A 26,115-nucleotide genomic window follows, 5' to 3' on the forward strand; every position below is an offset into this window, starting at 1 on the left:
TGGGAGCTACCGGGAGCAAGTTTTAGGGAACTGTCCACCGCTGCCGTGCTGAAATCCAGGGTCTGGAGGGTAGCAGGATGCTACTATCGTCCGCTGAAGGGCTGTCTAAGCAGCTGAGCTGGAACACAGTTAAGCTTTGGCCCCAGGCTGTGGTTCATTCCGCTGTACTGACAGCTCCTGCTGCAGGCTGCTCAGATTCCTGCCTTCCTGTCCGCTGCACTTCTCCTGGGAGTGTCTTGCACTTCATGCTCTGGATAAAACACAGTCCTGGATTTGGAAGGCCTTGCTACCAACTAGAATTAGCCTGACTTGTCCCCAACTGACCTAGGAAGTCTCTCTCTCTCTCTCTCTCTCTCTCTCTCTCTCTCTCTCTCTCTCTCTCTCACACACACACACACACACACACACACAAATATACATACATACATACATATCTTTCAGACTAGAAAAACACTGCCCTTTCAAATTTATAAAATTAGATTATAATTATCTTGCTTCAAAAATACTTTGCTTCAAGCTTTCAAGAAAACATACTGTATAGATATAATGGCATTTACTTTTCTTTTCATCAGATGCCACTCCTCACTTCTTCTCTCTAATGAAAAAGGCTTTCAGAGTGCTAATCACCCAGTGTGAAGTTGCTCTCTAACACCACGATGCCTTCCCTTGCTTACAAATGGCTAGTGTACACTCAGCACTTCTTGGCAGTGATTTTGCCTCCGTGGGTTGTATGGGCTGGCTTGGCTCCAGGCATTTTCCCACAGCTTTCCTGGTCAGTCCATCCTCCAGACACCAAGCAACTTTGACCAGAAATTTTTCCTTGAAAATTACAATGAATGAAGAAAAGGTGCGTGAAGAAAAGAAGACACCATGGGCAGAAAAAGAGGAGGACAGGGATAGAAGTAAGAGATGGAGAGAGGGAGGGAGGAAGACAATAGGATGAGTGAATAAGAAGATCAGAAGGAGAGGGCAAGGGAAGCAGAAAGAGGAAGAGGAAAAGGACAGGAGGTAGGAGAAGAGAAGAAAAACAGAGCAATATGAGGAATACAGAAAAAGGTGGAAAGGAATGAGAAGGCAGGAGGAGGAGAGATGGCAGTGGTGTGTGGGACCTTTCTGAGCCAGCCATGCTGCTCCATAAATGAGAAAGAATGAAATATGTGTGGGTGGCAGATGGTAAGCACCTTTGGTCCTAAGTATGTCTCTTTCCTGGGACCTTTAAGGCCCTCATCATAGTTCCAAGCAGTCGTCCTTGGTTGCGCTTGTTACTTATGCAGCATCTGGAGAGAAAATAATAAGCTATTGCTTTTATTCCAAACACCTCACCCCAGGAGAAAGCGGTTTTCATCTCAGGGAGAAGTAAACATGGGAAGGAGGGAGAGGAGAGAGATAGAGCAGTGACCCATCTCAGAGTGCTGTCCATACCCTGGGCTGTCAAAGACGAGGCAAGAGCAGAGAGAAATGAGAGCATCGGGGAACCACCAACATCTGGAATTCACCACCCATCACTCTCTTTGTTCAGGCTAGGTGAAAACATCATGGAAAGATCTATTTTGCTCCAATCCATCTTCACAGCATCAGAACGAGGAGTCAGACACCAGCAATTCTGCCTCCGAGGAATCAAGAGCGAGGCTCTCAGGTGCTCTGATAGAAAGTTGGAGGGATTCTGCCTGTCCTTTGCCACTCCATCCCTCCACCTCCAATGGCATCTCTTAAAGAAAAAAAAAAAAAAAAAAACAGAAATTACAGGAGTTAGTGCCAATCTTCTGCCATTTGCAGAAAAGACATTTTTAAACACTGAAACCCTCCAATTTTGTAACAAGTCCCTTCACTTTCCTGCTTGTTCTATACATTGAAGAGCAGAAGCACCTTTTGCTTTTCTTAGAGAAAAGTATAGATCCAAGGCAGCGGTAAGACCCGTGGCTACGGATCTGCCACTTGAAAGACTTCCCCACCATTGCTGTGTTCGGAGGTGGCAGTGAGCAACACGTCTCATGCCAATTGCTTCATCTTTTGTACACCATCTCTAGTTCTGGAAAAATCTGACAACCTAAAAATATGTGCCCCTCCCCACAATCATACAAGCCAGTTTGATATCCCTATTTCTCCCTAACAGATAAAGGGTCTAAAACAGACAAATGCCAAAAGGTCGTTATTGGGCTCTTATCAAATTCGACAAAGAATCAGAACTCGGATGTAATATGACTGTGGGATTCCTTCTTATTTACTTGTGAACTAAATCACACTTTCCTGAGCACATGGAATTTAAAAATATTTTTAAAATACCATTAATTTCAGCTTCTCTTCCCCTTCAGAGGGGAAGCCTGTCTATAACTTACACTGTAATTTTGGGGGCCAGTTAATGCAAACTACAGCTCAGTTCCATCCATCTTGAGAAAATTTGACCATATCAGGAAACTGAAGGATCACACGGTGGCAGTAGACATGAAGGGGCCCTCTGCCTTCACTCTTCTTCCAGATGCTTTGGGTCTGTGTTGCATCAGCTCTAGGTAGAGTGCTAACTGCCAAAATGATTTTACTTAGGAACAAAACCAAACTACATTTTCAAGTTTCAGTTGAGAGCCATACTATATGTAAATAAATTAGAAGCCCCCCAAAAAAAAGTGTGTGTGGGGAGGCTTGTATTCACTGAAACATGCTTAACCAGGATTCTTTCATTGCCTTGATTTCCCTTGCTCAAGCTGTCTAGCCTCTTTCAAGATGACTGTAAAACTGGAACAGAGCCTAGTTTAATGTACCCAAGAAAAACAGAAAATAAACACTTGGATTGGGAAGGTCTCCGAGTTCAAAATGCATTTGATGGTAGAGTTTGATTGGATTAGGAAGTATCTTGGGTATTGATGCAACATACCTTTGGGTGAGTCTGATTACTTCTAGTTAGGCAAGATTAACTGAGGAAGGAAGACCCACTCTAAACATTGGGAGCACCATCCCATGCACTGAATTCTTTTAAAAGGGAGAACGTTTTACTTTATTTTTTTATTTTTTATTTTTTCTTTGTAGTAGGCTCATGGAGCAAGCTGCTCTGGCTGGTATGCTTTCTCCATGGCAATGGACTGTATCCCTCTGAACTGTGAACCAAGATCACCCTTTACAACATACACTTGTGGTGAACAATCAGCAGCTCAGCCATGAAGGTCAGCCTCTCCCTCTCTGCATCCCACTACCACACTCAGCAGCAGAAAGCCTGGAGTTTGAGCTGCCTCCTGATATCACACTTGCCAGTTTGAAAGTTGTTGTAGGTTGAACTCCTGAAGAAGTTAGGGTTTTACTGGGGTTCTCTTAGGATAGACGTAAGAGAAAAGGAAGGAGTTTTTGGAGGTAAAATTTGGCAACATTGATCTGTGAAGCAGATCAATAGCATTTTAGCTAATTCTAGAGGGAGCTGTGAAGAACTGTCCCAATTAGTGTGAGAGATGTGGCATTTAAACTCACCATTGATCAATTGTTGGATGCAGACCAACTTGGGAAGGGAGTATGATCTTGGGCAGTGTGGCAATCTCCCAAAGGGGGATGACAAGATGCCAACAACTCCCAACAGCTGGGTAGCAATTCCTTCACTCTGGGTGGCACAACATAGCACTAAGATAGACAGAGGTAATCCAAACAAAGAAATACAAGCCAGGTGAAGACTTCCTAGTGTCTCCAGCTTCCCAAAACCAGCTTACGGCAGTACACCTGCTATAAATAGCCCATAGGCTGGAGAAAACACAAAGACGTAGGCTGAGGTGTTGATGTCCCAATATTGTTTCTGATGGCTGCACAGTCCTGACTTTAATATAGAGGGCATGCTTACTCTCAGCAGGGAGCCAGACAGAGCTCCAAGTGTTGATTTGACAAGGACAGGACCTGACCCACAGTAATGTGTCCTCGTTGTTGCTAAGAAACCTGTACTGGCAAAGCTCAGATTGGTTTAACTCAAACTGCCCTGGAATGTACTAAGCAACTGAGGGCATATTCTCCATGATTTCAACTATGTAAGGAAAGCTGAGCCATGTGGGGTGTTGATCCCCATTTTATTCTTACCAAGATGAGAATTACTGAAGATGAGTGATTTTCTATGAAAGTCTTCCTCTCCCAGTGGCTGGATCCTAGACCCCAGCAGCAGTACCATGGTTGCTTATAAAGTAGAACTGGTCCTAGAAATGGAAAACATGTGACAGAAAGGAATCCTTACTACACTCAGCTTTACTTGAAGATTTTAGCTTCTGGTCTACATGAAGATACCTCAAATTGGGCTTACATCTGAGGAAGCTCCAATGTGGAGGCTGACCAATAATTATCAACAATGATCTTCTCAATCATGAAGAACTGGAATTGGGTGCACCGTTGTAACCAAGCCTAACAACGTCCTTTATTGATTGGGATTATCTTGATCTTAGACAGTTAATTCCTAAACCTTGTTCATGTTTATTCCCTCCCAATTAATTCTCTCAACAGACACTTTTGAGGGGCTGCTCTGGACTAAGCATTGCATTTGAAGACACAGCGAGTTAGTTACAGAGACAGAGGTGGGAGTCTGTCCCTTGAGGAAGTCTCAGGTAGGCTTGACGGTGGTGATGCCTGGAATCACAGGGCAAATGGCAGTGTGAGGCAAGATCCCTGATGGTCTCAGATGTCCTTCATCATCTAATAGATAATCCTAGAGGGGAGCTCTAGGGCTCCTTCTGGGATGAGGTCCCTCACCTAAAGCCTTAGCATTGATGGGGAGGGACCTTTAATGTCTTCTCTGACATCATGAAAACCCTCTTCACTCATGTGAGACCCTCACGAGAGTGGCCATCTTGAATCTTGCTATGCTCTCCCTGTCTGTCTCAACCTTGGAGAAACATCTGCTCATGCAACCCCCCCCTAGTGAGCTAGACTCCCACAAACTTATGCCATCTGGACTAATCATGGATTTGTTAGTAGTCCCTTGGACTTGATGACTTCTTCCTTTTCCTCCTCCTCTTCTTTCTCCTCCTCCTCATTCTCTCTCTCTTTTTTTTTAATCATTAGGACTAAGATGACTACCCTCCCCATTTTGAAACAGGGTTTCAAGGTAACTGGAGCTCTCTTTATAGACCAGGCTGGTCTTAAGCTTACAGAGCTTTGCTTCTGTGTGCTACCACACTGAACTACCTCTCCTAAGAACCACCCAGCTGATCAGTAGCTTAAACCAGCCACGCTTATTTTTAGCTTTCTGTCTATCATCTAAGCTTGCAGCTAAGCATGTAGAATGCCTTGAGGACATGCCCTAGTTATGACAACCCTGTCTGGATTAAGTGTTTACCACAGAAGACATCACCTTTAATTCCACAGATACCACTCCCCTTTTACTATGTTCCCAACACAAATCCCTATGTGTGAATGAGTGGAGACACTGGATGGGACAATGATTTCAAATTCAAGTGTAAAATCAAGGGTCAATCCTGATGATCAACCCAAACAGCCTTTTTTAACCATGTCATCCAGGTGATCATTAAGATCAACTTTAATAAAAAGAGTTGTTAGCCAGGCGTGGTAGTGCACGCCTTTAATCCCAGCACTTGGGAGGCAGAGGCCGGTGGATCACTGTGAGTTCCAGGCCAGCTTGGTCTACAGAGTGAGCCCAGGACAGCCAGGGCTACACAGAGAAACCCTGTCTCAAAAAAAACAAGAACAAAAACAAAACAAAACAAAACAAACAAACAAAAAAACAACCCCCCCAAAAAACCAAAAACAAACAAATAAAAAAATAAAAAATCAAAAGAGTTGTCAGGGTTTTAGGGGTGACAGACATGAGTTCGAACATCACCTTTGCTTTTTCTATGACTTTGGGAGTGTTATTTAGCTCTGTGTGCCTCGATTGTCTTAACTATAAAGTAGAAAGTACATGCTTGTTCCACTCAGAGAATTGAAAGAGTTCTAAATGAGACGCAATATTTTTAAAAAACCATGGGCTTGGCGTTCATATAGCTCACGACAACTATAATAAGCTATAATAATTTTAAATCACACATCTTTTCTCTTTTGAAATCGTAAAAGAAACTCAATCCTAGATATTCAGTTCTGGAGCTGGGTCAGGATTTAGGAAGGCCCGGAGAAAAAGCACAGGCGGCTAGCAGACAAAATAGAAGAGCAGCTGGCAAGGAGGACTGCAGTTGGTCGGAACATAGCACGAACAAAATGTTCTTCCTCACTTTTCCATGGATTTCCTGTCTAGGGTCTCTCTCCACTTTCTTTCCATTGTGAATACCTCAGAGAAGTGCAAAGGGGGATTCAGCCGCTAGTCACCCTCTCCCGTCCTAGGCTCCCAGTCCCAGCAGCGGTCCTTATCTTGCTCGCCTGTGATGGTTAATATTGCCAACTTGACAATGTCCAGCATCCCTTGGGAGACAATCCTCTGCGCATGTCTGATTGGGCTAATCGAGGCAGGCGGACCCATCCTGCATAGGGGTGTCTCTATTCTGTGGGCTAGGGTCCTAGACTGAGTGAAAAGAGAAAATGAGCCACCTGTCTTGCTCTGCTTTCTGAATGTGCAGGTAACACAACCAGCTGCCTCGTGAATCTGCTGCCATCACTCCCTGCCCACTACCCTCCTCGCCTCTCCACCCCCCCCCCCCCCCCCCCCCCCCCCCTCCGTCCCGCCCCCCAACTCCCGCCATGATGGGCTGCTTCCTCTTACCGTGAGCCAAAACAACCCTCTCTTCCTTAGGTTGTCCTTCTCAGGTATTTTGCCCCAGGCCTGAGAAAAGTAACTGACACAGCGTCTTAACTTTCGGTTGTGTGGGAAAGTGCGTCCTAAGCTTATTCTGTGGGCTACAGACTGAGTGGAATGTCAGTGCTGACCGCGTAGAGCTAATACCTTCATGAACCTTGAAGAACATCCATTATCTCATCGTTTCAAGTTTAAAAGATTTTGACAGCATTAACATACTCTAGTCTGCCAGCCAGCCTGGTCCACACTGGTCCACAAATCCAAAGTAACCATATTGTACGTTTTCCTCTAACTCCTGTCACATTATGCAGTATGAAACAATTCAAAATTAAAATGACAAATTAACTGATAACTGCTAAATATTTAATGTCTTTTTAAAAAGCTGTTTAAAACTCATAAAAATTCAGGCAATAAATCTAAAATGCTATAGTGGAAGTGTTATATTATCTAAGGTTTTTTTTTTTTTTCAGTATCTTAGTTTTGTCTTTATGTCAAGCTTTTCATAATTGGAAAACACAGCACATTTGCTGCATTAACTTACGAGCGTGCTCTCCTACCCGCACCCACTTCTTTCTGCATTGTTTTCTCTTGGCGTCTGTAGCCACTTTGCTTTGACACTGTGCAAAGGCACGTGATTTTTAATTTTTCCCTTCTGGTGTTGGCCCGTGTCTACTGGAGCTCACTTGTGCTCGACGCACATTTCTACTATTATCCTTGAAAAAAAAAAAAACAAAACCTCAAGTTTGGTCTTTAGAAAGTTAAGTGATAGACTCCAAGACCAGGCTGTCGACAGGTCTGAGGTCAGGGGTAGGCAGCCTTCACTTTCCACAGATAATTCCCTCTCCAGGTCTTAGCTGCTTTTATTTCTACTGAGATGGCTGGAAGAGTTATACTACTTTTCCATAAGCCAATCCCCTAGATATATAGAAGGAATTGAAAAAATAATGAGGTGAAAATGTCTGTGAGTCACAAGTTCTCTTGGATGAAAGTGGTAATAAATCAGTGTGGAGTCTGTGAGCACTGCTCACATTAGCACCACTTCCTGTAATGTCCAACTCCTTTCTTCCTTGCGTGTGGCCACGCAGACTCAACGTAACAGCTGCCATGGTCTGAATGAGAAATATCCCCTGTAGACACATGCATGAAGACACTTGGTCCCTAGCTGGTGACGTTGCTTCTGTAGGTAGAGGAACCTTTGGGAGGTCAAGTCTCAAGGGGGAAGTAGATCACAGGAGATTAGACCTTGAGGTTCATACCTGGGCCCACTTCCTGTTTGGTCTCTGCTTCCTGTTCCTTGAGGTATGAACCTGTGAGGCATTTTAGCCAGCCACTTGATCTGACCACCAAAGAGTTGCCATTCCTTCCCTATGCTGGTGGATTATATGCCCCCAAATTGTTTGCCAAAATAAGTCCTTCCGTGGTGTTTGGGCCATAGGAACAAGAGAAAGCAACAAATACCACAACACAACACCAACACACTGTGTACTGCGCAGCTCAGAGCTCCTTTCCCACAAACCGCAATGTGATTGGCTATCAGACCCTAGCATTGCACCTCTGCAGGCCTTTCCTGGGCCTCTCAATCTGAAGGACTCTGCTCCTTCAGAGAGTTTGACTCTGTTTTTCTAAAAGATTATGTTTTAATCTCAAAAGGATTCTCACTGGAGAACCTTGAATGAGTTGCCAAGAGAAAACTGAAAAGGAGGCTTTACACATATAAGCAAACCTGGTCCCCCTCGGTGACGCTGTTTCTCTCAGGAAAACTCCATTACCCTGCTCCAAGAAAGCCTTAACAGTGCCATAGGGAAACCCAAGTGGATGCTCAAGGGCCCCTTCATAGAGGGTTAGCTTGAGGATCTCCAGGGGCAGGTACCAGAATCCCACACCCAAAAATCAGAGCCAGGGCCAGCCAGATGGCTCAGCTTTGCCACTAAGTATCTAAACCTGAGTTTAGCCTCTGGTAGCCACATAGTAAAAAGGGAGAGCAGATTCCTATAAGTTATCCTCTCACCTCCACGTGGTCATTATGACACACACACACACACACACACACACACACACACACACACACCATGCATCTTCATTTTGCCAACCTCAGGCATCCCTGAGAGCTATAAGGATCTAGGCTTAGGTGGCTAGGAAGCCCACCTGGCTCCAGGGAGAGCCTGGAACTGAGGACTGCTAATGACGTCCATGCCCTGCTTTAGAGCACGGAAAGCCTGACATGTGTCCTTGGCCATCCTCTAGATACCCTTACTGGTCCATCAGCTTCTGTGCCACGTCCAGACCCATTAGGCGATCCAGGACAACGAGATCTGTGTTGTGGACAGTCCTCCTCCACTGACATCTCAGACTGAAGGACAGGGACTAGGTTGTGTTGATTTTCTATCCTGAGAAGCTGTCACAACGACAAACACAGTGGAAATCGGAAGACATTAATTAATAGCATCAGACTTATAGAACTAAGAGTTTGAAGTGTCCCCAAGTCATAGAAGACACTTGACCATACATAGTGCCATCACCTCTCCATGGCCTTGTTAGCATGTCTCTGCTTAGTAGCCCAAGCCTATTTTCATGGGAAATGAGACAGAACTATGGATTATGGAAAATCTATGTGGTCAACAGGACTGCAATGTTCCCTCTGTAAATTACTTCTAAACATCTCAAGGCTACCTTGGCACAGCCTCCATAATTGGCTTCTCCCACTATACAATTGCTGTTGTGTGGGAAAATGATGGAAAATGAGAACAGAACATTGCAAAGGTCGTTTTTGTGGGGTTATCTCAGGTCAGGATGTCTGTGGCTTCACTTGACCCCCTCATGCCCATTCTAGAGGTAAGAAGCTGAGGCTCTGGGTGACAAGGGCCTGTCTGAGACACGGCAGGAAACAGAATTTGATTCAAACCCAGGCATCAGAGTCCACATCTTTTTTTTTTTTTTAAAGATGTATTTATTTATTAATATGTATACAGTCTCTGGCTGCATGTGCACCTGCAGGCCAGAAGAGGGCATCAGATCTCATTATAGATGGCTGAGAGCCATCATGTGGTTGCTGGGAATTGAACTCAGGACCTCTGGAGGAGCAGTCAGTGCCCTTAACCTCTGAGCCATCTCTCCAGCCCCCAGAGTCCACATCTTTTTCAACTCATGTGCCTTAGAAGAAGTCTGGCTTATAAGATAGGCCAAGAGTGAGATGACTGAAGGGCCAATGACCATGCTTGGTGAAGAAAGAAGATAAAGGGAGATCTTCATGGCTGGCTTTGATTTTCTTCAGCAGAAGGCAGAGCCATATCTGCTTCATTAGTGGCTGTTTTCCCACTGCTTAGCACATTGTCCAGCCCCATATTTGTGCTTGTCTTTGCAAAAAATAATATTCCCAGCCTGTGATGTGAAACTTCCTTTTTGTTTTGCAGTTGGGTATCAGTAATAACCACTGAATGTACTTTTATTGATTCTTAGCTACCCTGTTTGCTGCAAACTTTATATTTATGTAATCAGTACATCTTGTCCTGGAGGCAATTGATCTGTGGCTTGGAACTACGATGCCCAATATGATGGCCACTGGCCACAAGTGACTATGTAAATGTTAATTAAATAAAATGAAAAATTCAGTTCCTTCATTACACTCATCACATTTGCAGGTTTCAATAGTCACACGTGCCTGGCGGCTTCCTCACTGGATGAAGTGCGTAGAGACTCTGTCCGCCATCTCAGGACATTTTATGAGGCAGCATTAATTTAGAGCGTGGGCTTTGGTACCAGACAGACTGTGGCCATGAGGAATGTAGCCATGGGGAATTAACCATTCACAACCCGTAGAGCAGAAACAACAGCTCTACCTGTCTTGCTCTCTATTTTCTGTGACGCAGAACTGGAGACAGAAGGTACTGGTAAATACTCTATTGGGAAGAGCAGTTGTAAAGAACAAGGGTGTACAGAGTAGGCGGAGGGGGAGCCCAGGTGTGAGTATATTTTAGAGCTGCAGTAGCCAGCAGCTTGGTCCTTCCTGCAAGACTCTCAGAAAAGCTGTATTAATGCATCTCAGAATCTGTGGTCAGGGGAGTTAGAGGAGAAGGGAAAGGTTTGTTTCTTAGTTTCCACTTCCCTTTCCTTGCTTTCTTGGTGGGGAGTGACTCAGAAACTCCTTTTTATAAAAATCTCAGCTTTAATTCTCTTGCCTGGATGGAATTACTCAAGAAGCAGAGTTCCCATTGGCTCCTGTGGGCTGCAAGCATGCTCCTCTCTACCCACTAGACAGAGCTCTTTGTGATAATCAGGGGCAATTACTCATGCAGTATAATAACTCACTTCAGTTCCTTGTCCTTCAACAGGAGGATCCTAAAGTGATCAAGTGATAGCAATGGCTTCAAGTTTTCTTTCTTTCTTTTTCTTTTCTAATTTCTTTTTGTTATTGTTTTTTGAGGCAGGGTCTCTCTGTGTAGCCTTAGCTATCCTGGACTTGTTTTGTAGACCAGGCTGGACTTCAACTCACAGCGATCCGCCTGCCTCTGCCTCCCGAGTGCTGGGATTAAAGGCATGCGCCACCACACCCGGCTTCAGTTTTCAATGATTAAAGTTTTGCTGGTCATTTAACTACTCACTAACACCATTAGTGCTAGTGGTTGGGGACATAGCCTGCTTAGATAATTGGACTCAATGTGTAGGCCGCATTTGGGGGAAAATGTCATAACCCAGAAGATTATTGTCCCTGAGATGGACACTTACTGGGTAATTACTCTCCAAAGACATGTTATTATTTTGAACAATGGCATACATGGTCAAACTAGAGTAGCTTGTGGTCATATGTCCATTGTTGCGTCTCTCTATCATTAAAATGGACCCGTCCTTGATGACAATGTTGTACTATGTACCATGCCAAGGGATTGGGCATCCAGCAGCCCAATGATGATGACTGTCAAAGGTGTTGTGTGATGGAATGTGCTCACTTATAAGCGGATATTAGCCATATAATACAGGATAACCATACTACAACTCACAGACCCAAAGAAGCTGAGTAGCACTGAGGACCCAAGGGAGAGCTCACTGAGGAGGGAAAACAGAGTAAACAGAGGGAGTGCGTGAAGAGGGAGTGCTGAGGGAAATGAGGGTGGGGATCAGATGTGGGGAGAGAGATTGTGCGTGCGTGCGTGTGTGCGTGCGTGAGTGCGTGAGGACAGAGGGCTTGCCAAGAGAAGAGAAATGTGGCCTGGGGCATCTCTGAGACAGGCTGGAGACCCATGACAGGTTAGGCTCCTGGGAGGACATGGGAGTGGCTGACATGGAGACTGAGGAAGCCGCTCTCCAACCAGAGAGGACTCCTAGTGGAACACCAACCACCTACAAAAACTTCAACCCAAAATTTATCCTGCCTACAAGATGTGCAGGGACAAAGAAAGAACAGAGATTGAGGAGATATCCAACTAATGCCTCACCACAACATACAAGAGAGCCAACCCCTGACACTATTAACAACACTCTGCTATACTTGCAGATGGGAGCTTAGTATAGTTGTCCTCTGAGAGGCTCCACCCAGCAAAAGATTGAAACAGATGCTGAGACTCACAGTCAAACATTGAGCAGAGCACAGAGAGCCTTGTGGAAGAGCGGGCAGTGTGTGTGTGGGGGCGGGGAGGGGGAGGATAGAAGGATCTAGAGGGAATAATAGCTCCACAAGAAGACCAACAGAGCCAACTAACCTGGGCCTGGGGGCGGGGGTGCTCATGGAGACTGAAACACCAAACAAGGACCATGTATGGACTGGACCTAGGCCACCTACACATATGTACCTTATGGGCAGTTTGAACTTCATGTGGGTCCCCTAGTAAGCTGAGCAGGTGCTGTCTATGACATGGACTCTGTTGCCTGCTTTTCAATCATCGTAGTAGGAGGATGAGCTCAGTCCTGATGCCACTTGACCTGCTGGGATGGGTAGGTATGGTGAGGGGAGGTGAGGGTTCCCCTTTTCTGAGGGGAGGGGAGGGGAGATACGGGGAAGAGGAAGGGAGGGTGGGGCAAGGAAGTGAGAGGAGGGATAGGGCTACAATGGGATGTAAAGTGAATAAATAAAATAATTAATTTAAAAATCGCACATAAAAAGGTGCTATGTGATAGAAAGGCAAACATGTATCTGGAATAAATATAAACTTTGTTAATAGCAAATTCTGCTTCTTCTACAGCTGTGGTTCTCAACCTGTGGGTTGTGACCCTTTTTTTTGGGGGGGTCATATATCAGATATCCTGCATATTAGATGTTTACATTATGACTCATAACTGACAAAATGAAGCAATATTATGGTTGGGGGTCACCACAGCATGAGGAACTGTATTAAAGAGTCTCAGCATTAAGAAGGTTGAGAACCACTGCTCTAGAGGGAATCTGACATCATCAGCCTATGTCGCTGGGTGTCTGCCTGGAGTACACATCAAGGGTTCAAGGTCAGTCATGGACATCTGTAACTGTTCACTAATGCCCTTCACCTTTGATGAGAAGGAATCTATGCTGTGAGATCCAGAAATAGACTCATCTCTTCTACTATGGTGACTATTTATAAATGTATTCCACCATCTGGAAGATGCTTAGGAAAAGAGCAGGCTGGCATCCATCCTGAGACATGCTGTCCACCTACCTGAAGACTTTCCTCTGCCGGAGCATTCTCAGGTGGAACTCAGCACGAGAGTCAAAAGACGGACATGCTTGTTCTCACTTCCAGGTGTGTGTCCACACACCCTTTCACTAGATTTTTTTTCCTCATCTCTTTTAGTCTCAGCACTCTTTAGCTGCTCATGACCAGCCAAGGCATCTCTATTGCTCGGGACTCTGTGAAGTTGGGCCTCACACCATCTTCTTTCCTTCCACAAGAAACAGAATGATCAAGTGGGTTGTGGCTCCTTGTTTTATCAACTAGGAAATTTTCCTTTTAAATACTGTCCTTTTTTTTTAATCCATTTTTGGTGGGGTGGTGTTGGTGGACACCTTTAGTCTCAGCATTTGAGAGGCAGAGACAGGCAGATCTTTGAGTTTGAGGCTAGCCTAGTTTACAGAGCAAGTTCCAGGACAGCCAGGGCTACACAGAGAAACTCTGACTCAAATAACTAAAAAAAAACAAAAAACAAAAAAACTCTTTTTTTTTTCTTTTTTCTTTTTTTTTGACAAACACCAACATATAGTGTGTTTTGTTTATGGAGAAACTGCTTTTTTTGCCTCTCTTTTAGCTGGGTGTAAAAGTCCCACCCCATAAAGACACTGCTGTGACTTGAATAAAGGAGAGATGGGGATTTAAGGAGAGAAGGTGACCTCGGGCCAGGGTCAACAGAGCACATACTTTACATGTGCATGCTATACCTGCTCTGACGTGACCCTATACTCTCAGTAACACTTAGTGGGCCAACACCATGTAAACTGACATTATGATCTGATGGTTCTGAATGCAGAACCGTCATTTGGGATCTCATAGCTACTTTGTAACCTGGGTGTTACAACTGTACTGGGGGTTTGTGTGGAGGAACATATCAGGTAGTATTTATCAAAAAGACAGTAATTCTCTGCTTTAGAGGTCGTGGTCTTGCCCCAGAAATTGACTATAATGCACGTGTTAGGGCTTGTCAGAAACTGCATTCTTATTTACCATGACTCTCAGGAAAATTGGGCCTGATGGGTCATGTGGCCTAAGCGCAAAGCAGTTTGTCCCACAACCTGGCCTTGTTATTTACTTCTTGTTCTGTTTCAGGTATGAATCAGTCAGCTTTGTGTCACTATTTTAAAAAGATCCAAGGTAATAATGTTATAAAGAGAAAAGAGGTATGCTAGCTCAGTTTGGTGTTTTCAGTGTGATTAGCCCCATCGCTTGGGCATGTGGCAAGGCAGTGAGTATGTCACAGTGGAAGAGTCAGGTGAAGCAAATTGCTCGCCTTATGTCCACGAAATGAAAGAGAACCAGAAAAGGATCCAGGGTCCCATACTCTTCTCCAAGGTGTTCTCCTAGTGACCCAGGGTCCCCCTATAAGGTCCTAGTTCCTAACACCCCCCAATGATCTGCCCTTGGTACTAAGCCTTGAGTACATGGGACTTAAGGAGACAGTCAATATCCAAACTGTATGTCAGGATCCCACCTGAAACTCAAGGCCTGTCTGGGCATGCACTATACTAGTTCAAGGGCATGGTGGGTTCCTTTCAACTGAAGATTCAGCAGACACTGTGGTTCTTTATTATAGATGCTACAAAGGGCTGAAAAATTAATGTAGATATGCTTCAAGACAGTCCAGACTTAATGCCTTCTAAACATTTCACCACCAACTACATACCTGCAGGAGACACAGAGGAGCATGGCAAAAGTCACCACAGAGATGTGATTACCAATTCAACCTGTATAGGAAATGACCCAGGTCCTGTCACAAATAAAACCGAAGGGTAAAAGAGAGCTTCAAAGGGATGGAAGGAAAATTTGTAGTTGAAAGGAGACAATTACAGTGTGTGTGTGTGTGTGTGTGTGTGTGTGTGTGTGTGCGTGTGCATGTGTGTGTTTGAATGAGCCACAGCACACATGTGAAAATTAAAAGAGCAACTTACAGGAATTGATTCTCTCTCCATTCACCATGTGGGTCTTGGGGATCAAACTCAGTCTTCATCAAGTGCCTTTACCTGCTGAGCCATGTTGCTGCTACAAAGACTTTAAAAACAGATGGCAGTGCATGAGTTTAGTCACACATTCAGATGGTCTCCTTAACAAAGTTAATACATAAAACAACTGGAAATTTGAAAGATTGACTATGTAGTATATTAAGGAACGATTTGATTTTTGGGTTGTGTGATAATCATATGTCACAAAAAGTTTCTCTTTTAAAGACTGTGGTGGTCTGAGTGAGAATGACCCTCATAGGCTCATATATTTGAATGTTTGGCGTCCAGTTTGTGGAACTTGTTGGGAAGGTGTTAAGAGGTGTGGCTTTCCTTTGCCACAAGAGGGAGCCCACCCCTGACACTGCTAATGATATGCGTCTATACTCGCAGACAGGAACCTAGCAGAACTATCATCCCAGGCTTCACCCAGCAACTGATGGAAACCGATGCAGAGGTCCACAGCCAAACACTAAGTGTAGCTTAGGAAACTGCAGCCAATGTTAGCTTTATGGGTTCCTTTTTCTTCCACCCTTTCAACTGTTTTGTCACAGCAAAAGACAAGCGACTAAGACAATAGTATGTACATAATATTTATTAATAAGAAGATATGATATCTGGGACCCATTTCAAAATGATATGGGAAGGGAGGAAGTGAACTTCTACTTGAAAATTATTGTCTATGAGTTGGTCATTGTTGAAACTAGGTAAAGGACACTTGCTCCATTTATTTATTATATTACTTTGCCTGTTTTGTGTGTGTTTAAACTTTTCTACAATAGCAACCAGAATACTTACTGACTGTCCTGCTTTAGTTTTTGCTGCTGTGATAAGGACCAAGATCAAAACCAACTTGAGAAGGAAAGGGTTTGTTTTGGCTTGCAATTGAAGTCCACCGCAGAAGGAAGTCAGGGCAGGAACTCAAGGCAGGAACCTGGAGGCAGGCACGGAATGAGACAGACGCCACAGAGGAGAGCTGCTTACTGCTTTGTTCCTCATGGCTGGATCAGCCTGCTTTCTTATAGAATTCAGGACCACCTGCCCAGGTTGGCACTGCCGCAGTAGGCCAGGCCCCCTCACCTCTGTCGTTCATCAAGAAAATGCCCCCAAAGACTCACCTACATGCCAATCTGATAGAAGCAATTTCTCTTCCCAGATGACATAAGCTTCTGTCAAGTTGAAAACAAAACAAATCACCAGCCAAGACATTGACAGTCCCATTCACACTCAATCCCATTCCAATGACGTCATGAACATTATGCCAGAATAGCCATGTGATCACGTCCCTGCACATTGATTGAGTCGGGAAACAGGAAAAATAATATACCCCCAAGGCAAGACAATGAAGGCATCTCTGTCAGCCTCATGTCAAATCAGACTGATTCTGATCATCCCCACACTGATCTGGAAAGAGAAGAAGACATTTTCCAGATCAATAGCCACATACAAAAAGCCAGCGACTGTTATGATCGACTTCCATCAAGACAGGACAGCTGGCAAGGCAGCTGCTCCCAGGGCTGCCACCTGAGTGCATTTATGACTGTCATGCAATGTGCGCTCTCTCTCTTGTTGCTGTTGTCATTGTTTACAGCAGCCAGACAGATGAACTGAGTGGAATCATTATGGGGACCACAAACCCAGCATCATTTAAGCCTTTAATGGTAGCATTCATCTCTGCGGCTCCTTCTAATGCATGGTTACTTTATGATCTTGAGTAGAAATAGGAGGCGAGGGCAGTGAACAGATCTCATCCTTCCTATCCCTGACTCTCTCTGTAGGTCAGAGAACCTGTGCGTGATGATCCATCCAAGCCTTGAGCTACACCTACCCAAATGACATGTGTGGGAGTTTTCTAGACCCATTCTCTTACTATGGCTTTGACAACAACAACAACAAAAAGCTCAAAGCCCCAAAATAAGAAGCAGGGACTAAGGGCAAGCCTTGCTGGAGAACATCTATACGAGTCTGGCTGAAGTCTACAAGCTTGAGCACTTCAGCACCTGCCAGGTTATCAAAAAGCTGAAACTGAGTGAATAGGTAGCAACGTGCAGTGGCATACACCATGCCCAAATACTGTTTGGGGGACTAATGTGAAAACCTTGTAAAACCACACTGGACATTACTGTGTATTAAAAATGGTTAGCTACTACCTTACTGTTGTTATTATAATTATCACCCCAAGGACTAGATTGTTTTTTTATTTAAGCAAAGAGCAAGGTTCAATGATTGCACACTACCTCTCATCATCTCTGGAAGCTTATTGCTTACTGGGCCCCCATAAGGCATGCAGGAATAATTAAAACAGCGGTAATAATTGTAGTTTTACTTCTCCACCAGAATCTTGGATGATCATAAAAAGTTATTCTTTTTAGCTCAGCCTACCCCCATCATTAATTAACATTTCCTCAGTTGTCATGTTGGCTGCGTCTCATTTCTGAATTCTTCTTTCCTCCAGCCCCCTGTGATTGCACATGACATCTGATGCTGAGCTGTTCCTGACTCTGAATCTTCCTTGGTGTATTACCAGATATGATGTCGCAGTGATTTCCAATTCAGTTCATGGGAAATGAGAAAAATAAAAAGTGGTTAACTGAAAAAGAAAGCAAAAATGGAAAGAGAAAAAAACAACAACACAAAAACAGAGGAGCCAGGAATTTAGTCCAGAGGTAGAGCGTTTGCCTAGAATGCACGAGGCCCTGGGTTCAAGCACAGTGCTGCAAAAATAAATAAAAGTTGATATATTAGATAGAAATCTAAGTGTATGAATAATTGTTTAATACAATGAATTAATACTTCCAACTAAAGCTTTAAAGCCAGCTCTACTGATCCAAATATATATTTCCAAACTCTGGTGGCATGTTTACTGCTTCAGAGGCAGTGGGAGCTGGAAGTATGGCGCCTGAAAGTGAGGTGGACAAAAGTCTCATGCAATAGGGCAACTTGATTCACAACATCGGACTCTGACCGCTAGGAAGAGTCGCATGAGTAGAGAGCACAATCGCAGGGGCAAACTGCACGTGGAAGAAGCACATTTTCCATAGAGGCATTTAAACAAGTAACAGTAGTCAGTTGTAGTGAATACTCTGAAGTGAACTCACTCCTATCAGATACACGTGGGTGGGGCACAAAAATCACATCCCAAGAACGACCTCATGTTTTTGAAGAAGCTAAGGTCATAAGACTTTAGTCTAGTTATCTTGGAATTTTCTCACAGGTGCTCAGAATTCCCCTTGAATGACTCCATCGGTGGACCATGTTCTGAGAGTGACCTACACCTTTAATCCCAGAACTTATGAGGCCAAGGCAGGTGGGTCTCTGTAAGTTTGAGGCCATCCTGGTCTACAGGGTGAGTTTCAGGACATCCAGGGATACACAGAGATCGTGTCTCAACACACAGACACACAGACATACACACACACACACACACACACAGACACACACACACACACACACACACACACACAGACACACACACACAGACACACAGACACACAGACACACAGACACACACAGACACACAGACACACACAGACACACAGACACACACACACACACACAGACACACACACACACAGACACACACACACACACAGACACACACACACACACACACACACAGACACACACACAGACACACACACACACAGACACACACACACAAAACACTTTGCAAGTATGAGGACCTGATTCGATTCCTAGAGCCCATGTATAGCGCCAGGCATGGTGGCTTGTCCTTACAGTATGAACACTGGGAAGAAGGGAGGGACAAAGAAGGAGACTCTCTGGGGCTCAGTGACCAGCTGGCTAGTGTAGTGTAAATGGTAAGTTCCAGGCCAACAATAGACCCTGTTTCTTATTCCTAAGGACAACCCCTGAGGCTGTCTCGTGGCCTCCACATGTATTCAAACACATGCACATGTGCACATGCATACCTGTGCACCCACACACATCTGTACACCCACATAGGAACACACACATCATATGCATTTTTTTTATTGAGTCTTTGCGAATTTCACATCACACACCCCAATCCTACTCATTTCCCATCCCTTCGTATCTGCCGCCACCCTTACACTCTCCCTCCTCCATCTATGAAATAAGATAGAATTTAAAAAAAAAATCCTGCCATGGAAGCTGTAGTGTGTCCCACAGTATGCCGTTCTGTGTACACTTCTTTACTTGCAAATGTTCACTGCGGTGAGCCAGTGGTCTGTTTCTTGGCCTCTGGCTTCTGCTACGCTATCTTTACTGGATCCTCAAGAGGACTCCTCTTGGCTGTCCTGTTGTTGCCCTGTGTCATGGAGATCCTGCATCTTTGGATCTGCAGGCAGCAAGGGGTAGGGACAGGTAGTGAGGTGGGGGATCTCTCTCTCTACTACCCATGCAATCTCACAGCAGACAAGGGTGGTCCCAGCTCATCCTTGAGGCCTGGTTCACCCTCTCCCCTGCTATCAGGGTCAACTCTACTGTGCTGCCCAGGCAAAAACGGCAGAGTATGGTGGCTGTCAACGGGTAGGGCCAGCTCAGCACAGTGCCTCAGGCAGCAGTCTGGACCAGGGACATCTGTATGACCTTTGGTGATAACATGGGCCTGGGACATCAACACAGACCCCTGCTGCCATAGGACATGGCCCCAGGTTAGCAGCATAGGCCCAAATATCTCCATAGCCTCAGGGGATGGCAGCGTGGCCACTGAGATCAGCATGTGTCTTCAGGCACTACAACCCTCAGACAGCCACATGGTCTCTGGTGGCAGCTCAGACCATGGACATGTGCTTGGACTTTCGTGGTAACTCCAGCCATAGACATCAATGCAGAGCCCAGCTGTAGCTGGATCACAGACCCAGACATGGCTCTAGGCAGCAGCCCTGGCTTTAGCACCTCACCGTGGCCTCCTCATATCTGCCTATACCTCAGTGCCATTGTGCCTCCAGTTTCACATGTATGTCCGGTGTGGGAACCCTTTGGCTTTGCTTTCTCTTCCATCCCTCCACAGATTACTCCATCTTTCCCATCTCTCCATCACACACTCATCCATTGCAGTGGCACCCATGGCAGAAGCTTGAGTGTCTTTCTTCCAGCTCCCCCAGCCACATATTTTTAAAAGCAAAAGGATAGAATTTTGCTTCCAAATAAGATATAATATCATTATAGGTTTTCTGAGATAGGCAACAAAAAAAAACAGTGTTTTGACTGCTTTCACATCCATAGACAAGAAAGAACCCTTATCTAAGCCACATGGGAAACAGAGGAAATGGGATGTGCAGCTGTCCTAACTTAGCATCTCAAGAGTTCCCAGCTTGCTTGTAAGGGAGCTGAGGTCAGTGATGCTCTGAAAGAAACAGAGCAGAGAGTCTGGGGAGACAAAGATGGCTCCCGTTGGCTGGACACGCACAGTGTGGGGAAGGGAAGCACTAAAGCAGAGCGCTGGAGCTCTCTAGAACACACTTGACTATTCAGCAGACTGCTGACCGGGACCTGCATCTGCAGAAAAGGTCTGAGACTGGGGAAAGACAGAATAACAGCACATAACTCTCACAGAGGATTGAGACTGTGTAGCACCTGTTTCCTCCCAGGTCAGAATGTAACCCTAAACCACGCACAACTGGAAAGAGAGCTTCATTAATGAGGCATCACTCCTGACTGACTAAACACTCCTCTAGTCCTACTGAATGAATGTAAAGCGAGAGCAGAAAGGTCAAATTTCCCATCATAACAAAGCAAGGCTCAAAAATATTTACAGCAATGCAAAACTATTTAGCATGCAGCAAGGTAAAAGTCACAAAAATCTGGTGTCTAATTTAAAATTATCGGGTGTGAAAAAAAAACAGGAGGACACAGAGTAAGGATCAAAAGTTCCTGTTACTTAAAACTGGTGATTGATTGAGGTAATAAACTTAGCAACAATATTAAAGCAGTAAATATAGATATGAATATATTTTAACATATTTAATTTTAAGAGAGATTTCTATTTATTTGTGTGCATATGCAAGCACTAACTCCTTCCCATGCTTGTGGTGACCCATGGGGGCCAGAGGAGGGCATCAGATTTCTTGGATCTGGAGCTACAAGTAGCTGTGAGCCTCCCAATGTGAACGTTAGAAACCAAACCCAAGTCTTCTTTAAGAGCAGCATATTGGCTCTGTTTTTTAAACAATTAAACTTTATTATACAACCCAACTAGCTTACACAAGAGGGAAAAGAGGTTAAAGGGACAAAAGAGTGAACCTTTCGGTATCCGTTCCACAGGACGGGTCCTTAGGTGTCTCTGGCCTGCGCGCTGGTCCAGCCTGTTCGCTGATCCTCTTGCTCAAGCTCGGTCTGCCTGTTGCTCTTCTCTCCTCTCTGCCTGTCTGTCTATCACGTGAGGGTCGATTCAAGCACTCTTAACTGCTTGAGCCATCTCTTCGGCTCCTGTTCTGTAAATTTTTAAATTCAAATTGAGATTTTAAAAAAGATATTTAAAAAAAAAACCAAATTGAACTTCTGGGTATGAAAATTATAGTGTGTCAGATTAAAGGCATGCTAGGTGGGTTAACATAGCTTGGGCATTGCAGAAAGAAAAGTAGTGAAGTTAAGGATGAAAAACAACACGAAGTGTTCAAAAGAAACAAAATGTTCATGTCTATCACGCTTTTCCTAACACATTCACACAAAACAGACCCAAACTAGAGCTAAACCATCAGTATATAAATAATAAATGGGCTACTCAGACGTAATGAAGAAAAGAGTGCTGGCACGTGCCAGATGGGTGAACTTTGAAAATATTATGCTAAGTCAGGCACAAAAGGCCACGTATCACACGAATCAATCTATATGAAATATCTATAGTGGCAGCTTCATAGAGGTGGCAGCCAGATTAATGAGTGGTGCAGTTTGGGGGCAGGAGGAGACCGGGGGATGGCTGCTAATGGGTGCGAACTTTCCTTTAGAGATTGATGAAAATGTTCTGAAATTATATAGTGATGATGGATGAACAACCTTATGAATATACTGAAAACTGCTAAATTGTACACTTCAAAAGGGTGAATTTTTTGCTATGTAAATTAGACTTCAATTTTTAAAAGTGGGGAAAGGGACGGCAATTAATAAGATAGTATTTTTGAAAAAAAAATCTAACTGAAAAAAAAAAGGGCTATAAAAAATCGAGATGGTCATAGAAGCTTTAAAGAAATGGAATCAGTGATCAAAAACCTTCTCTTATGAAATATGGAGGTGAAGGTTATAGGGTGCGAAGGTGCGGTGGTGTTGGTTGCGTTACTCAAGAGCTCTAACGAGAAGTGTGAGTGATGTCGGTAACATTGTATTGCATATTGGAAATGTGTCCCATGTGGCCCTTACGTGTGATAATTAGCTTGACTCTAGTAATTATGTCCCTTACATTACACTACCTTATTGTGCACTACATTTTTATTTATATATTTTTCTGAGGCAGTGTCTTTTTGTATGGCCTAGGCTGACTCAAACCTGTTATCCTCTTGCCTCAGCCTCACTCCTGCATGCAGATTTCATTGTATACTTTGAAGACACAATAACCTCTGTTGAAATGTCAACCTTAGAAAATTCTAGGTTGAAGACATGCCTACCACAGACTTCCAGAGGTTAGAAACAGAGATACCAGGCTCTGAAGTAACGGCACCAGCTTGAAAACTACAGGAAAGTTACAGGATAAGAGCAGCCATGCATACTGACACAAAAACTGTAGACAAGACCTTGGTCAATCCAACTCAATTATACATAGATGGACAATGCCCAATAAACCAGTTGGATGGTACCCTGGTTTTGGCCAACATGAAAATCTCTCCAAGGTTGCTTTTAGATGATCTTATAGGTAGCGCCTCCTGCACACCTTGAATTCCAGCAGCTAGAGAAAGGTTTCCCTGTGTGGCCCCATTTGGTGTCCAGACAAGGACCTAAATACTAGTGAGATCAAGGCTAATCTGGATGATAGTAAGCCCCTACTACAAACACACAAAACCAAAAAATGTTATAAAGAACATACTAGGGAGCCTAGATTGGCATCCTGCCATAAAACACCCAGAGATAAAAATGCCCGACTCAAATGTATTGAACCAAAAGGGTGAATGACTTGAGACTATACACACACACACACACACACACACACACACACACACACACACATTATATATACGTACATTATTGAATGTAGGTATGTATAATGTATATATGTACGTATATATGTGTACATGTGTATGTGTGTATGTACATATGTACACACATATATTATTGAATGGGGACTGCTCCGCTGGTTCAGGGATGAGGAGCTATTCGTTTCTAGCACTTTCTTTCTGGGACTTGGGAACTAGAGAGAGCTTGAAGACAATGGAAGAGAGTGGGGAGTTGAGAGATGGGTGAGTAGGTACTGATGTGGGAAAGCCAAGAGGCGAGGAGAGCACCATAGTGTGGGGAGGGCAGACGAGGGAGTGTGACAATGGACAAACACTACGGTCCTTTCCAAAGGAAGCCAAGCTCTCGCCTTCCACACCCTTTTTGGATACTAGCAGAAGCTGAGTCAATACTGGTCACAGTGCTCTTTGCAAGTCCCTCTGCTTAACCGGTGTGTATACATCATCTAGTGGTGCAGTTAGAATCTAAGAGTGTTGAGGAACCTGAGCCCCACTCTGCAACAGGCAGAGTAACACTCTTGCATTCTATTGTAAGTTTCACCTTTAAAAAAAAAAAAAACAAAACAAAACAAAAAACCTTTCTCTGTTTTCATGTAAGATAATAGCAAACCTCTATGCTTTGAAAACAGAATGCAGTATCTATAGGCTGGTAAATAAGGTGTTAATTATAGGACTTGAAAGCAACCATAGTTTAAATATCTTTGGAAACTACTGGAGAATTAGTGATATTCGAGGCATATGGCACGGGTTCTCGGTTATTTCTCAAAGGGTAGAACAATTTTAGTGAGAAAGGAAATCGTCGAAACGCTGGAGCCGACTATGATCTGTGCTCCGCAGCAGCATTCCCGTCTGTGCAGGAGCTCTCTGCCCCCGGAAGCATCAGTCCTACGCACAAGCTTCCCACTTATCCAACTAAGAACTTCAGATAAATCCTTCACTGAGTCCAAAACCAAAAAGTTGGAGAGGTCATGTTCACAATCTGTTCAAGTACAACGGATGAGAACGGCCCAGGACTCTGGAGGCGTTGGGAGAAAACGAGGCTGCCATCTCCAACCACGCTTGCGCAGTCCGCATACCGGGTCTTAGTTCTTAGGGCTCAACCATGGCTTCTTTCACTTTTGTGCTTCTCAGAGACAACCTTTCATTATTCGCTCTTGCCTTTGATTGTGTAGACAATGTCTCCTGCTTCTACTTTCTAAATTCTGGGATTAAAGGCACGTACCAACAGGGCCAGGTTTATACAGTACTAGGGATGAAAATAGAGGGTGTGCGCGTGGGAGACAAGCAGTACTCGCCAACTGAACTACATCCCTCACTTCAGCTCCTGCTTTCTTTGATAAAAATTTCCCACAGACCGTGTAAATTGGATGTTTTCTGAAGAACTTGATTGGCAATTCCACTCTTATGCAGACAATGCCAAACGCGTGCAGCCTTGGATGGTAGAGCCAGTCACTCAGTGTGCTTTCTTAATGCAACAGAGGCGTGGGAAAAAACAGAAGGCGTGTGGCATAACACAGCATTCGGGTTCACAATAAGAAGGAATATGGTAAAGGCACAAACCAGTGATGTGGTCCTTTATTAGCATGTTAAGTGTTAATGATTGTAACTTTCTATGTTTTTCTTCTGTGTGAATGGCGGTGCAGTAGCTTCCCGTGGACCAGCTTCACCATGCACGCATGAGCAGTGCATTGTGCTACTGTGTTGCTATGTCATTAGTTGATAGGGATTTTCCAGCCCTACTGTGGTCTTATGGGAATTCTGTGGGACATGCATCTCTTTGGTGCTACTATGTATCACATGTCTGGGCTTCTGGAAAGTTCTCCTACCGCATGAATGTCTATCTAGCCTGTATTCTGTACACTGTCAGCCACTCTAAATATCACTTCGTCATGTTCTTCTCGTGTGCCATTGCTGTGATTCTAAATTATGATCCAAGGTCCCGTGCTGGCTTTTAAAAATCCAGCCCTTCCTTGTCTGTCTGCAATACTGTGCCTCTCAGTGCCAGCATGCATCCGCGCCCTCTCCTATCTGATGCACTTTCTGTTGCCGAAAGTCACGTTGCTTGTTTTGTTGTTGTCATTATTCTCCCACTGTGTGTGCTCTGACTGCTCCCTTCCCGCCCACCCCCAACCTACTCAAATACTAATGAGATCAGAAGTGTAGAAAACTATAGTCTCTTTCTGATACAGTTGGTCATCCTCGCCTATTAACATCACCCCACAAACCTCACTGATTCTAAGTTAGGGTGCTCTAGTCTTGAGTCTTCATTGTTAGAGAGGCAGAAGGAAACCTGATCTCAAACTTGTGGATTAAATTAGTCACCTAGGTCCCTCTTCTCCGTTGCTTTAAAATTCCATTTTAATTTTCTTTATAATGTTCGTCATATTTGAAATTATCTTATTCATGCACGGTGACCGCCCATCCTTCCATCCCCACCACGCTGATCAGTCCCACTGTGTCCTATCTTATCTTAACATTGTATCCCTCAGCGCCTTGCTAGCACATGGCGGGGACCAGGAAAGGCTAGTTGAGTGAATGAGTGAATGATGAATGAATGAATGACTCTGTTTCAAAAAGCCCTCTTCCATGGGCTGACTGATAACTCCCCAGCACAAATTTGATTTCTAGTGATAAGTGTTTACTATATCAATGCTCCCAAA

This window comes from Acomys russatus, chromosome 10, assembly GCF_903995435.1.
Source record: "Acomys russatus chromosome 10, mAcoRus1.1, whole genome shotgun sequence".
Lineage (NCBI taxonomy): Eukaryota > Metazoa > Chordata > Mammalia > Rodentia > Muridae > Acomys > Acomys russatus.